This window comes from Tupaia chinensis, unplaced genomic scaffold (assembly GCF_000334495.1).
Source record: "Tupaia chinensis unplaced genomic scaffold, TupChi_1.0 Scaffold144952_1, whole genome shotgun sequence".
In the NCBI taxonomy this organism is placed as follows: Eukaryota; Metazoa; Chordata; class Mammalia; order Scandentia; family Tupaiidae; genus Tupaia; species Tupaia belangeri.
This window is the reverse complement of record NW_006204812.1, coordinates 2,334,721-2,349,784: the sequence shown is the minus strand read 5'-3', so window position 1 is coordinate 2,349,784 and position 15,064 is coordinate 2,334,721. Positions and strand designations below refer to the sequence as shown.

The following is a 15,064-nucleotide window of genomic DNA, read 5'->3' as shown; positions in this document are numbered from 1 at the left end:
AAAAAAAAAAAAAAAAAAGAAAGAAAGAAAGAAAGAAAGAAAGAAAGAAAGAAAGAAAGAAAGAAAGAGTTCTGTTTTTATAACCAGAAAAACTAAGTAACTATTTTTTTAAGAGAGAGATTTTTGCTATAGGTCATATGCACTCATCAGAGAGACAAAGACAGAAATAGAGAGAAAGCAATAAATCACCCTTCTAGGGGATGGTCATGCCACAATTCATTCAGTCACCTTCTGGGATTTGGGGCATGCATGTAGTACATGTACCTGACACAAGTTACAAGCCACCAGGTCCAGGGCTTGAACTGTGGTTGACCATGTGGGAGTCCAGTGCCTTAACCAGTATGCTACCCTCTGGCCACCAAAACTTAAAGAAAGATTAATATAAATGAGAAGCCACTGACAGGATAGAATATTTAGCCACTGTGGAGAGCAATTTAGAGATTCCTCAAAAATCTACAAATAGAACTACCATATGATCCAGCAATCCCACTCCTTGTTACCTACCCAAAGGACAGAAGAATTCCTAATCAGAAAAGAGCTTGCACATTGATGTTTATTTTAGCACTATCCATAATTGCTAAGACATGGAGCCAACGCAAATGCCCATGAACAGATGAATGGATTGAAAAACGGTGGCACATATACTTCATAGAATACTATTCAGCCATAAAACAACAACAACAAAAAACCGAAAAGAAAAGAAAACAAAACGAACCTGGCTTTTGAAAGAAAGTGGAAGAATATGGAAGATTTACTGCTGAGAGAAGCAAGCCAGGTTATGAAGGAGAGACAGTGTATGTCCCTATTTAATATATACCGAGTCTCCATACTGTAAGACTGAAACTGATTGACTAAAGGATATAGAAACACAGTAAATAGATATAAATACCAGATACGGTGTGTGTGAAAGAGAAGAGTCCAAGGAAGGACATTTAGAAGAAAAATAGAGAGGCAAAGCATTAATGGGACAAAGAAATGTGATATTATCTGTTGAAGATACTTTTATAGTTTTATCAACTGGACTAGGGAGAAATGTTCACATGTTGAAATATTCAGTTTGAAATCTAAATAATGTGATTGAATGTAAAAGAGAAACGAAATTAAAAAATGTTAAAGAGAGAGAGAGAGATGTCCAAATGTTGTTTTATATATTAAAAGCTAGGTGAGAAATTTAAAATAATAATAATAATAATAATAATAATAATAATAATAGAGTTAACTATAAATATTTATGTTTAGGTATAAATAGATGAGCAAACAAAACATATGTAGCAAGTACTCATAATTTTAATAAGCCAAGATTACATTTAACTTAATCTTTAACATAAACTTAATCTGTTCCTATATTTTTTGTGTTTTTTTTTTTTTTGAGAGATTTTTGCTATAGGGCACGTGCTCTCGCCGGACAGACAGAGAGAGACAGAGAGACAGAAAGCGAGAAATCACTCTCCAGGGGGGATGGCCATGCTGCAATCCCTTCTTCTCGTTCTCCTCTCGGGATCTTGGGCACTCACGCACATGTGCCCAGCATGAGTTTTTAAGCCACCAGGTTCAGGACACGAACTGCGGTCGACTATGTGGAGGAGTCCAGTGACATAGTCATTACACTAACTGCTGGTCCCGTGTTTTTTATATATATATATATATATATATATATATACTTTTACCAGAGGACATGTGTGCTCACTAGAGACACAGAGAGAGACAGAAAGACAGAAAGTGAAAAATAACCTCCCAAGGGGAATGGCCATACCACGATCCATTTACTTCATGGGATTTTGGGCACACATGCCCACTGGCATGGATCCAGGACTCAAAATGCAGTTGACTCCTTGGGAGTCTAGCGCCTTAACCACTACTCCACCTGCTGGCCCTGATCAGCTTGATCTTAATGAATCAAGTTTTAGCAACAGTAGGCAATGCGTCTTGACATGACAAATGCAATCTGTGAATTTTTGTCACATTTCTATTAAGAAAATAGAAAGTGATAAGCCCTTTGTACTCTGACTTGGTCTGGCCATATTAGAATTTTAAGGATAACATTCAAAAAGAACCAATGATTTATAAGCAAGTATAAGCAGAATTATAAGTATAAGCTTCCATGTGAAAAATAGTTCAAATTACAAACTCCTCTGGAGTAGTAGTGCTACTGAAGGTATCTGTTTTGGTTAAATAAAAAAGAGCATTTCCCCAGATTAGAACTATGAAAAAATGGAACCAATTTTTCTGTGACATTGTTATCTTCCTTTTACAGAGCTAATGCAACAGCATTTGAGTGGTTCTCTTGACAGGAGCCCTAGTCCACAAATAAAGCAGTTCATTTCCACCCACCACCCTTCCAAATGTGCAGAATCTTGAAATCTGTAAGGCAAAATAATCTGGGTGTTTTCAGGATTTAGACACTTTCTTCATTATGAAGATTTCTTCCCCATTAATAAAACATGGAAAACTATCAAAGAAAAGGGAATGTGTATGAATCACAGAACAGAACTTCTTTTGTAATGTGGTATGTTATAAGACTATTCAAACAGATGCACATAGAAACGGTTTGCCAAATTATTATACAATAATATTACAAAATGTTTTTCTGAATGGAAAGGTCTTATGGCTAGCAACATAAGAAAATTCTGTTGTAATGGATGTGTTCAAACCTGTCTTCGGAAGGTACTTAATACTTTGATAATTACTTATGGGTCTGTTTAATATGATTTCAAAATGCATTTTCTGTGATTCACAAAAAAGTACAAGTATGCCAGATGGCAATGCATATGATGAGAATAATTTAATGCTTTGGCTTAGCAAAGTACTGTAACGTGGCTTATTTCAAGGAGGAAAATTTCATTTTTAGGATAAGTCAATATTCACATCAAAATATATGTATAAATGTACATATGTATGCATATAGATGTATGTATATATACATATATGTAAATATATGTATAAATATATGGAGATTCTTTAAATAGTTTATGGAAAGGAAAAAAACCTATGCAAGGTTTTCTATGTGAAAATTTATTTGCATCAAAATTAACTTGCACTAACTTGATATAACATGTCTGAGCAGGATCTAGTTTGAGACACTAAGAAAGATAACATCAGTTTGAAAAGAGCCATTATCAGAACACCGTGAACTCTGCTAAAAATGAAGCAAGAACAAACATCAAATTTAGAGTGAAATTAGGGTGGAAAAATGGTGAAATCATTGATGCTTTATAAAAAGTTTCTGTTACACCACTCCAAAGAAACTAGCAATTTACAAATTAATAACATTTAGGAAGGGATGAGTTGATAATGAAAATGACATCCATAGGGATAGATCATTCACAGTGATTTGTGAGGAAAAAAATTAACCTTATTTATGAGCTAACCAAAAAAGGTCAAACTGCACAAACAATAGCCAACACCATAGACTTCTCCATTACTGTAGCTTACATTCAAACATGTAAGTTGAGCAAACTTTCTACTCTATGGGTACCAAAATTGTTGTGCCCAGATCAACTGCAGTAGAAGCAAAGCTTTCAATAGAAATGTTAAACAAGTGATGCTTAAATGAAGGCTCTGAAGTATTTCTTAAAGGAATTGTAATAGGAGATGGCACATGACTTTAACAGTATGATCCTGGAGACGAACCATGATCAAAGCAATGGCTACCAAGAGGTGGAAGGGGTCTATTCAAAGAAAAGTGGACCATTCAAGAGCAAAAGTCATGGCAACTATCTCTTCTGGATACTCAAGGAATTTTGTTTTGGCAGGCCAAAGAAAGTCTGCTTATTATGAGTGTTTTGAGAAAGTTAGTTAAAGCTTTAACAGAAAACTGTCCAGGAAAGGTTCAACAGAGATCTTCTCTACTACAATGTTCTTGCTCATTCTTCTCAACTAATAAGGCAATCTTAAGGGATTTTGGATGGCAACTCATTAGGTATCTACCAGACAGTCCTTATTTGACTCCTTCTGACTTCTTTTTGTTTCTGAATCTTAAAACTTATTTAAAAGGCACCCATTTTTCTTCAGTTAATAATGCAAACAAAACTATGCTGACATAGCTAACTTAAACAAGATCCTCAGTTCTTTAGGGTTGGAATAAATGGCTAGTATCATCAGTTACAAAGGTGTCTTGAATTTCTTGAACTAGACAGAGATTATTCTGAGAAATATATATATATATATATTTTTTGTTGTTGTTGTTGTTGTTTGTTTTAGTTTTTTTTCCTCAGAACCTTCCAGCAGGCTATTTGTGGTTAAAGAATATTTTTATAATTTTAATATTTTTATATAATTTTTGTCTATTCAATCACTGCATATCATTACAACATGTAAATTAATTTCTCCAGTATAAATACATTACATATTCACCTAAAATATTATCATACATGAAATCATCAACATTTAATTCTATTTTCTCATAAACTTTTTGAAATCCCTTAATGTAAAGAAATGCTTCATATCTGTATCTTGTATAATTACTCAGAATACTGTGTATTTATCAATGCAATTTAATAGGTAAATGCTTTATAGTAAATTTTGTTTTATATCTATTTATTTTCTAGGTATACATTATAGAATAGGTGAGACAAAGGGTCTATAAAAAAAGGAAAAAGATCTGTATGAAGATCCTACTTAGCAAATGTAATGTGACTGTTGTCTCACGTCCAGATCAGATAGCAAATGCATGAGGACCAACATATTCAAACCTGTTCAATTGAAACTACATGGACTGCAGTTCTGCAGCATCTCTACTAATAAAATGAAAGTTGCATTACCCAGCATGGACATGCTAAGTAATTATGAGTTTGTGCAGTAATATATATAATTTTGTTTATTCCTTATGGTAGTTGATTTAAGATAATACATACAATTTAATAAAATTAAATAAAATTGAAAACTAAAACACTGAGCAAAACCAAAAATCTCAATACATAATCTGTTCTTTGTAATTTTTTGCTGGAAATGTTAATCAGCATTTTATATTTAGCTATAGTATAACCATATCTAAATTTCAGCTGAAAACAAGATACTGTCTTCAGATATCCAATACATTCAATAAATAGTCCAACTCTACTTTCTAATTCCTCATTTCATGAAAATAAACATAATCATAGAATGTGGTTTTCCTTAGTGCTTATCCACAAAACTTGAACCCTCTCTCTGTAAAATCATTGATTCATCTAAAATTTCAAAAAATAAAGTTATTTTTCATACATCTCATGTGAAGCAAATTAACCTATCCTTTTAGTCCCATCTCCTTTGTATTCCTTTAATTTCCTGCTGCCGGTTGGTGAATGTTTACCATTCCAAATCATATTAAGTCAAGTCATTTTTGCTTACTCCAATATCTCTTCTGTTTAGATTCAAGTATATATTTTTAAATACTAAAAATATCTTGAATGCTTGCATACTGTAGGTAAACCTCAAAGGCATTAGTTATTTATTTATTTTTTAAAAAAAATATTTATTTTTTTAATTAATTAATTAATTATTTTTTTTTAATTTGACCAGAAAGAGACACACACAGAGAGAAAGAGAGAGGGAAAGGGACAAAGGAAGTCACCAGGTCTGGGACTCGAACTGTGGTTAACCATGTGGGAGTGTCTAGCACCTTAACCACCACACTCCTGCTGGTCCCAAAGACATCAGTTATTTTTAACATTCCCCCCCTTTTATTATTTTTTTTCAAAACACAGCTTCTGTTACTTTGCTTGAAGGGGTTGTGTTTTTCTCTAAAATTCTATATAGTTGGGTCTCCTCTATTGAACTTTTCATGACTCAGTTTTAACGTCTTAAATTCTAGCATACACAGCTAACCTTCTTTGGATACTCCATCAGCATCCAGGAGCTAGTAAACAAGTAAATCACCTAATATTTATGTTAGGCAGGGTCAAGAACCAAAACAATGTATTTAACAATTTCCAGTTTACTACACAAGCGACAGTATAACAACCGAATACTCAGTTGGGCTTAATCTAGCTGAGTGAACCAAAAACTTACTCAGAAGCCTCAAAGATCATGTCTCCCTTGCAAAACATTGAGATAGAATGAAAGTATAACCTGCCGACAATCCTTGCATTTCTGGGATTCAGGAGTCACCTTAGACAGAGTAAGTATACTGATGCCTACTTGGCATTTGAAGTCACAATGCGTCTGTCACCATCCTGTAAGCAATATATAAACCCTGCCTGGAGCTGCAAAAGGGATCCTGTTTTGTGTACCTGTTCATTTATTTGAAAGGAAAGCAAACAACGTCCCTTGACACCCTTTACAGGTATGATGACTGCCTTTCCTGCAATTGATTAGGCTCCATTTGTTTACATAATATTAAAGAGTATTTCAGGCACCGATCTTTCAAGTTGCCAGCACAAAAACACATTGTTTTCAGTTTCTTTAAACATAATTAATCTGTAGTCTTCCATGCTAGGTTAACTCAATTGATTTTTTTGTGTGCCCCCTCCCCCCTTTTGTCACTTGACAGCTTGAAACTGGGCCTGGAAACACATTTTTTTTTTTCTGCAGCAAGGCTGGAGGAAAAAAAACCCGAGCAAACACGTCTATTTGTGTACTTCAATATATGGCTGTGCTTGCTTCAATCAAGACTTATTTTCAGTATCATGGCCAACAAAAGCATTAAACGAGCTTTCTCCAACATGAGTGATAAGCTGTAGAATGTATTTCTTTAAAGGATTTTTTTTCTGTGATGCCTATTGAATGCAATAAAAACTTGAAGCAAGAATGAAACTCTCAGTAGAAATTCACAATGTATCTTGCCATTTGAACTCCTTCTCCCTGTTTCCTGACACGTTAAGTACCTTCATTATAGCTTAGGTTGTACCTGATTATAAGTGGAAAAGGTTACAGTTATATTTCAAAGGGAATTATTTTTAAAAATTAGTATTTCACGTTGAATTTCAAAGATTTCATTTTCAACCTAAGATTATCATTTCATATACTGATATATTTGGGGAATTTGATGCTGGATATGTATTGATATTTTAGAATAAAAACATCAAAAATACACATTTTTAGCTATTAGTATTATTTCAACATAATCCCTTCTGGACATATTTTCTGATTCTTCACCCATGGACATACTTGGTACTTTATTTTTTAATTGCTAGAGTGCATATGTGCTGATCAGAGAGAGAGAGAGAACCTCTCAATGGGGCATGGTCACACCACAATCCTTTTTCTTTCATTTTTCCATCCCATGAGGATTTTGAGCACACATGAACATGTGCCTAGTATCTATTTCAAGCCTCCAGGCCAGGTTTTGAACTTCACCTGTTCACATGGCTTTTATAATAGCTCTCAAAGCACAGGGTTTAACTGCTGAGCTACCAGACCTGGCCCCTTAGTACTTTTTGATGTAAATTACTATTTCTTTCTTAACTATTTCCCCTCCCAGGGGACAAGTATTTGATGGATTTTAATTATTGTTCTGACTATAAACTCACATGGTTTCAACTATAAAATCAGAACCTATATATATATGTCTGTGTGTGTGTGTGTGTGTGAAAGAGAAAGAGAATGACAGATAGAGAAGTACAAGTGAAAGAGAAGTCACTTTCCCTATGTCTTGTGTAATGCTATAGTATAGTGTTAATGACAGAGATGATGTTCTCAGTTATTTCAGTCAACACATTCTTCATTTCACAACCTAATCTCCTTCATCTGAAAGAGAAATATATTTTTAGCCAACTCTCTGGGACCAAGTCATTGATTTATGAATATAAGGTGAAGGACTTCATGAATTTTTTCCTGACCTCCATCTGTCATTTTCTCAGTCATATCTATTTTAAGAAATACAAAACAAATTGTCCTAATGGGGCATATTATCACCTTGATATATCACACAGGAAGGACTCCCTCTGCTTCTTATCACACTCATACAGAAAATTAGCTTTACACTGTCCTAAGCTGATTTTCTTTCTATTCTTTATTATTTTATACTGATAATGATATACATTACTCAAATGCTGATTCACTCTGAATATTCTCAGAGAAGATTGTAGTAAGTACCTTCAAGTCTTCTGTAGATAAGGAAAGACAACCAGAAGCAATTGGTCCTGTGTTTGAGAATTCCTGGGAAATTAATCCACTAAAGATGCCCAATAGCTCATTATACCAACTACTAACTTTTCCTTGACTACATGTGAACTCACATTCTTCCAATACTATCATTTATAACAACTGTTATGCCTAAAATCTCACCCCAAAGAGCATAAAATGCAATAACTTTGTTTTATTTTTAAAGAAACACAACCAAATAGAAAACATAAAAAAAGGAACTTTTGATGCATATTTGGATGAAACTCCAACTCTCAAATTATAGCTATTTGTCACCATAAATAGAAATTATATTATTCTGTACACATTAATACTTTTTTTTTCTGTTTTCTCTCTCTTTAACACACACACACACACACATATTCCACATGCACATGTACATACACTTATACATCCTATGGTCATCAAAGAAAATTTGGATGGAGGGATATATGAGGACATTGGTAGTGACAATTTAATTTTTTGGTTAGATGCAGGGTGGGTATAAGACAATATGTATTTTAAAAGAACAAATTACAAGTTGATACAAGACCATTCCAGTGATACAGCAGTAAAATGCAACACTATGCAAAGCTGACCTAAAGGGGAATGTTCTAGATTCATGTCTGAGACCTCCTTGAGTATGCTGGGCACATGTGCACACATGACTTGGTACTGGCTGAAGCTAGGGGTGGATCATGATGCCAAATGCTTATTGGGTTACTTTCTCATTCTCTCTCTCTCTGCTTCTCTAGCATATGGAACAAATATATAAATACACTATTAAAAAAATAGGTTCCATTTGAGGAGAAGACACAATGTCTTGTGGGGACAGAGGCTAAGATAATGCATTTTTCTTATCATGCATGTGAGTTGTCCTGCATGGATTTATATGGTCAGATAATATACTTTGCAATAAGAAAATACCACTTATGAAGACTTGGAGCTCTCCTTAAGGGTTGGTATTGTTACTTTTGCAGAAATAAATGACAGTTTATTGAAGAAATCTGATTTAAAAGAGTCCTGTTAATAAAGAAATTAGCAACTAGGACTTTGTTAGCTGAGCATTTTGTCTTTTTCAGATTCTTGCTTTAAGGATGTTTACAAAGTTTTGCTACAGAAAGGTAAGCTGGAGGATAAAATATCTAAATTCCAAATTAGAAACGAGAAGGAGCTACTCGTAAGGTAACTGCTTAGGTTAGATAAATAGGCATTATGACAGTTTTCTTTTTCTCCCATCGGAGGTGCTACCATAAAGAAAAGAAAATTATCCTCATGCTGTGTAGCTGTGTAATTTTAGAGTATAAAACTAAGTTGAATGGGGGTAAAGTTTGAATAAATAAGAGTTTACCTCTTTTTAAAGAAAAGCTTTGTAACAGTACTGTTCAAATACACAATGTATCTTTTTAAAGCACTGCCCTCTCCCACTGGAAAATACAAATGGAATGATAATCTTTGAGAAAAAGAACCAATAGGAATCCTCTATTAGTAGAAGCCATGAACTTAGACTTCATGATCTCTTTCTACACTGAAATGTTTAAATTCTGATAAATCAGATACTTTGGAAGTTTGTAACTATACCTTTAAAGAAGTCTTACAATTAGAAATATATCTGCATGGGCCGAAGGCACACAAACTTTTTACATGTAAGAATAAAGAAGGTAATTTAAAGAACATTCAAAAGCAGTAATGATCTCTCAAGTCAGTCCATGTCATGCTGTCACAGAATTAAGCGTAGTTTTACCTAAGTTCAGAGAAACATAGGGAAGGCCTATTATACAAAGTCACTATGTTTTGTGCTGATAATAACACAAAATAACATTGACCTGGCTTTTCTAAAGGAGATTTTTATCTAAAAATGGATATTAACAGGGATGAGCCTGGAAGTAGAAAGTTGCCTTAGTAAATAGTCAAGATATTAGAGAAAGGTATAAAAAAGCTGAGAGAAGTACCAATGCTGGAGTTAATATATTATGTAAGGCTAAGAGATCTATCAGAAAATTGTCTTTCACAAAAAATAAATAAATAAATAAATAAAAAGACTAGAAGACACACCACTGACCAAGGTAAAAATGATGTTATTGAAGAGCACCAGTCACTAAGGAGTTAAGATACTGGTCTCCGTAAGCCCTAGGATAATGGTGAGAAAACTGATTACAGAGCTGGACTTATTAACATCCATGATGATTATGGGAGCCCTGAAGTACTAGTGCTCTTTAAAGGCCAGAATCCAAGCGGCTGACATTCCAATAATAAATGACAAGATCCCAGGAACTTTTCTACATTCTTCTTAATGCTAAAATGCATTATCTTAGCATCTGTCCCCACAAAACATTGTGTCATCCACAAACAGAGACTCAGGGGTATGAGTTAGTAGAACAAGGTGTCTTTAAGGACAAAATAGATGGTCAGTGAACAAGGGTGCTACTTACTATATGTATTACTCATTCAAGAGGAAGATAAAGCAAAGATGGAGGGGGGATGACTGAGGATGATCATACCCCGCCCCACACACATAAGTCTTCATCCTTTATTTACCTGATTTGAGTTAATTTTCAAATAAGAAATCCATTAACTAAAAAGATAGCCCCATCCAGGGATGAAGGCCCTGTAACTGTGACAAGTAATTGTCATAATGATTCTCCAAGATTGAAAAAGATTTGCAAAGATCAGTTCAATTTGAATTTCAGATAAACAGCACATAATTTATTTAGTATAAAGTTTTCACAAAGATCATGGGACACGCATATGCTTAAAAGTCCATTATCATCCAAAATAGAAATTTAAATGTATGTCCAGTATATAATTTGTATTCTTTTTTTTTTTTTTTGAGGTTTTTGCTATATGGCATGTGTGCTCGCCAGACAGACAGAGAGAGACATAGAGACCGAAAGCAAGAAATCACCCCCCAGGGGGGATGGTCACACCGCAATCCCTTCTCCTCCATTCTCCTCTCGGGATCTTGGGCACGCACGCACATGCGCCCGGCGTGAGTATAATTTGTATTCCTACTGTTCAAGACAAAGAAAGTGTCATCGTGGTTCCCCTGTTGAAGTAGGAGCTTTTGGGGACCAGATTATAATGGATTTGACTAAATTTTGTCTCACCATGGCCCCACTGGGTCCACAAACCCATCCAACAATGATTTTCCCAGTCTCCAGTGCTTAATTGGAATTGATAGACATAGAAGTTAGCGTGACTTTCACATTGGGTCCCTGATCTATGGAGTAAGAACTGTTACAGAGGTAAAGATCAAATAAAAATTCCTGAAAAGGCACTGCTCCATCTCAGATAGTGCATTATTTTACCTATGCTTAACATCATATTCAATGGTGTAAGGACAAAAACCTTCTCCCTAAGATCAGAAAGAAGACAAAAATGACTACATTCACCGCTGGTATTTAACGTTGTACTAGTTAGAAAAATTAGGCAAGATGAAGCCAGCAAATGGCACAATGGCTATGTTGCTGGACACCCACATGACCAACTGCAGTTCAGGTCCCTGACCTTAAGGACTAAAACACAGCTGGCCACATATGTGTGCATGCCCAAAATCCACAGAGGAGAATGAAAGAGAAGGGATTACAATGTAGCCATCCCCCTAGGGGGTGACTTCTCGCTTTCTGTCTCTCTGTCTCTCCAGTGTGCACACACACTATATAGGAAAAATCTCATTCTTAAAAAAGAAAAAAGATAAATTAGGCAAGTAAAAGAAATTTAAAAAATAAATTAAGAACAAAGAAATAAAACTACCTTTATTAACATATGATATAAATTTTAAACTTAGAAAATTTTGGGGTCAGCAGGTGGCATGGTGCTTGAGATGCTGTACTCCCACATGGTAGATTACTGCAGGTCCAGTCCCAGAGCTGGCAGCTTGCTTTCTCATTTTCTCTCTCTCTCTCTTTCTTTCTGGTGAGTGCACATGCCCTGTAACAAGTTGATAATTATAATAATAATAAAGTTAAAAAAAAAAGAAAATTCCGGAGTCCATTAAAAATCTACTAGAACTGGGAATAGCAGATGGCATAGTGCACACATGGCTAGACTCCCACACAGCCTACCATGGTTTCAGTATCAGACCTTGTGACTTGAAACTCACGTCAGGCACATGTGTGTGCGTGCCCAAGATCTTGAGAGGAGAATGGAAAAGGGGTTGTGGCATGGCCATCCCCACTGGGGAGTGCTTTCTCACTTTCCCTCTCACTGTCTCTTACTCTCTCTCCCCTGTGAGCATGTGTGCCCTAAGGCTAAAGCTTCTACCAAAAAACCTGCTAGAACTAATCAATAAATTTACCAAAGTAGCATAAGACAAGATCAACAATGCAAAAATCACCTGGGCATCCACAGAAGAGCCATAAACAAAGTGAAAAGGAAATTAAGAAAGCAATATTTACTGTAGCATCCAAAAGGATAAAATACCCAGGAATAAACGTAAATGAGGTGAAAAATATATACTCAAAGAACTATAAAACTTTTCCAAAACATATTACTTAATACTTAAATAGGTGGAAAGACATCTTCAGGTCATAAATTGAAACATTCAGCATTGTTAAGATGACAACATGAATCACACTGATTTACAGATGTAACGCAACTCCATCAAAATCCCAAGTCATTTCTGTAGAACTGGGAAAGCCAGACATCAAATTGATATGGAATTGTGAGAGCCTCTGAATAAAATAATCTGGATTAAGAAAGGCAAAGTAGGTGGGATCAGAAGATAACATAATCTATGTCGCTGGACTCCCAGGTAGTCAACTATGGTTCGCATCCTGGACCCAGTGGCTTAAAACTCAAACTTTGCACATGTGTGTATATACATGGCCAAAATCCTGAGAAAAGAATGGGAGAGAAGGGATTTCAGCATGACCATGCCCCCTGGGGGGCTGATTTCTCCATTTCTGTCTGTTTCCCTCTGTCTCTTTGGCAAGCACATGCATCCTATAGCAAAAAATAAAATAAAATAAAATAAAGGCAAAGTTGGAGGAGACACATTGAGTAACAAAAGTGAAGTCACAAGAACACGGTGGTACTCGCATAAGGATAAAGATAGAGGTCGATGGAATAAAACAATTGTCCAAACATAAACCCATATGTTATGCATTGAATTGTGTCCTTCCCCACAAAAAGATACATTGAAGACCGAGTCCCAATACCTCAGGATGTGACTATTTGGAAAGAAGATTACTGAGATATAATTGTTAAGATGAGGTCACACTGGGATAGGGTTGACTTCTGATACAACATGACTGGTATCCTTTTAAGCCAGTCATGTGAAAAAACAGCCCCACAGGGCGAACACTTTGTTATGGTAAAGGCAGAGTCTGGAGTTCTACATGGCAGCTAAGGAAAACCCACAGTGCTAGCAAACCATCAGAAACTAGAAAGACTCAAGATACATTCATAGATTTCTTCTACAGATTTTTGAGCAACAGGGCCTTAACACCTTTTACAGACTTTTAGCCTTCAGAACTGTGAGACAATAAAATGACAGACTTTTATCCTCGAGAACTATGAGACAATAAAGAATTCTGTTGTTTTAAGCTCAGTTCATGGTATTTTGGTATACTCAGTTCACGGTATTTTGTTACGGCAGTGCTAGGAAACTAACATACCATATGTTGATGGCTAATTGATTTTTGACAAGATGTCAAGACAATTCAATCAGGAAATCAAGTTTCTTTCACAAATATTGCTGGAACAACTTGGTATTCTACCTTATTATATATAAACAAATGACTTACAAAGAATCAGCAACATGAAAATAAAAGCTAAAATCATGAAACTCTTAGGAGAAAATTTTATAGGTAACCCTTCCTGACTTTGCATTAGGTACTGAATTTATAGATATGACACCAAAAGCATAAGCAAACACAGAAAAGATATAGGTACCTGTACCTCATCAAAATTAAAATGTGCATTAAGAATCTGAGTGAAAAGTCAGTTTACAGGATAGGAGAAAATATTTACAAATCATACTTCTAATAAAGATCTAATATCTAAAATGTATAAAGAGTTCTTACAATCAAAACATTAACAACTCAAAAAGTGGACTGGGGACTGAACATTTCTCAGAGAAGATATTCAGAGGCTCAGCAAACATGTGAACAGATGCTCAACACCATTAGTCATCAGAGGAACACAAAAACCACGAGTTACCATTTTATATCCTCTATGATGGATAGTGGATTTAAAAAATGGAAAATAATTAATGGCAAGGATATAGAGAAACTGGAACTCTTCTATATTGCTGGTAGGAATGCACAATGGTTCATTTCCTACGGAAAAGAGTTTGGTGGTTCCCTCAAAAGTTAAAAATGGAATTACTATATGACACGACAGTTCTACCTGTAGGTATATTATATACTTCAAAGAACTGAAAATAAGCATACATACATACATGTGTATATATACATACATATGTACACACACATATATACATACACACATGTGTATATATATGCACATACACATACTCACACATATATGTACACATACATATATGTATGTGTGTATATATATGTGTGTGTGTGTGTGTATATATATATGTATGTATACATACAGGAAGTTCAGAGAAATGTTTTTCACAATAGCCAAAAGGGGAAACAGCCCAAATGGCAACCAATAAGTAGATAAAGAATTGTGGTTATATACACACAATGGGATATTATTTAACCATAAAAAGTAAGGAAGGACTGACACATACTAAAACATAAATGCTACAACCTCCAAGATTCTAAGTTCACATATTGTATGATTTGATTTATATGAAATATACATTACAGATAAATCCATAGAGACAGAATATATATTGTTGCTTATTAGGAGTTGGGGGAGAAGAGAAAATAGAAAAAAAAAACCTGCCTAACGTATTTCACTTTGGAGTGATGGAAATGTTTGGGACTAGATAGAGGTGTTGACTGCAAAACATTGTAAACATACTGCAAAGGTACTATTTTTAGATGATCAATTTATGTTTTGTGGATTTAGTATCAAGAAATTATCTTTAAGAAAATAATTGGGG

General features: G+C 34.9%; 1 long non-coding RNA gene across 4 annotated transcripts in view; it reads right to left on the bottom strand.

Moving 5' to 3' along the window:
* Nucleotides 1–15,064, bottom strand: part of LOC102491045 (uncharacterized) — a 78,060-nt gene that overhangs the window by 10,114 nt on the left and 52,882 nt on the right. The window lies entirely within an intron of this gene.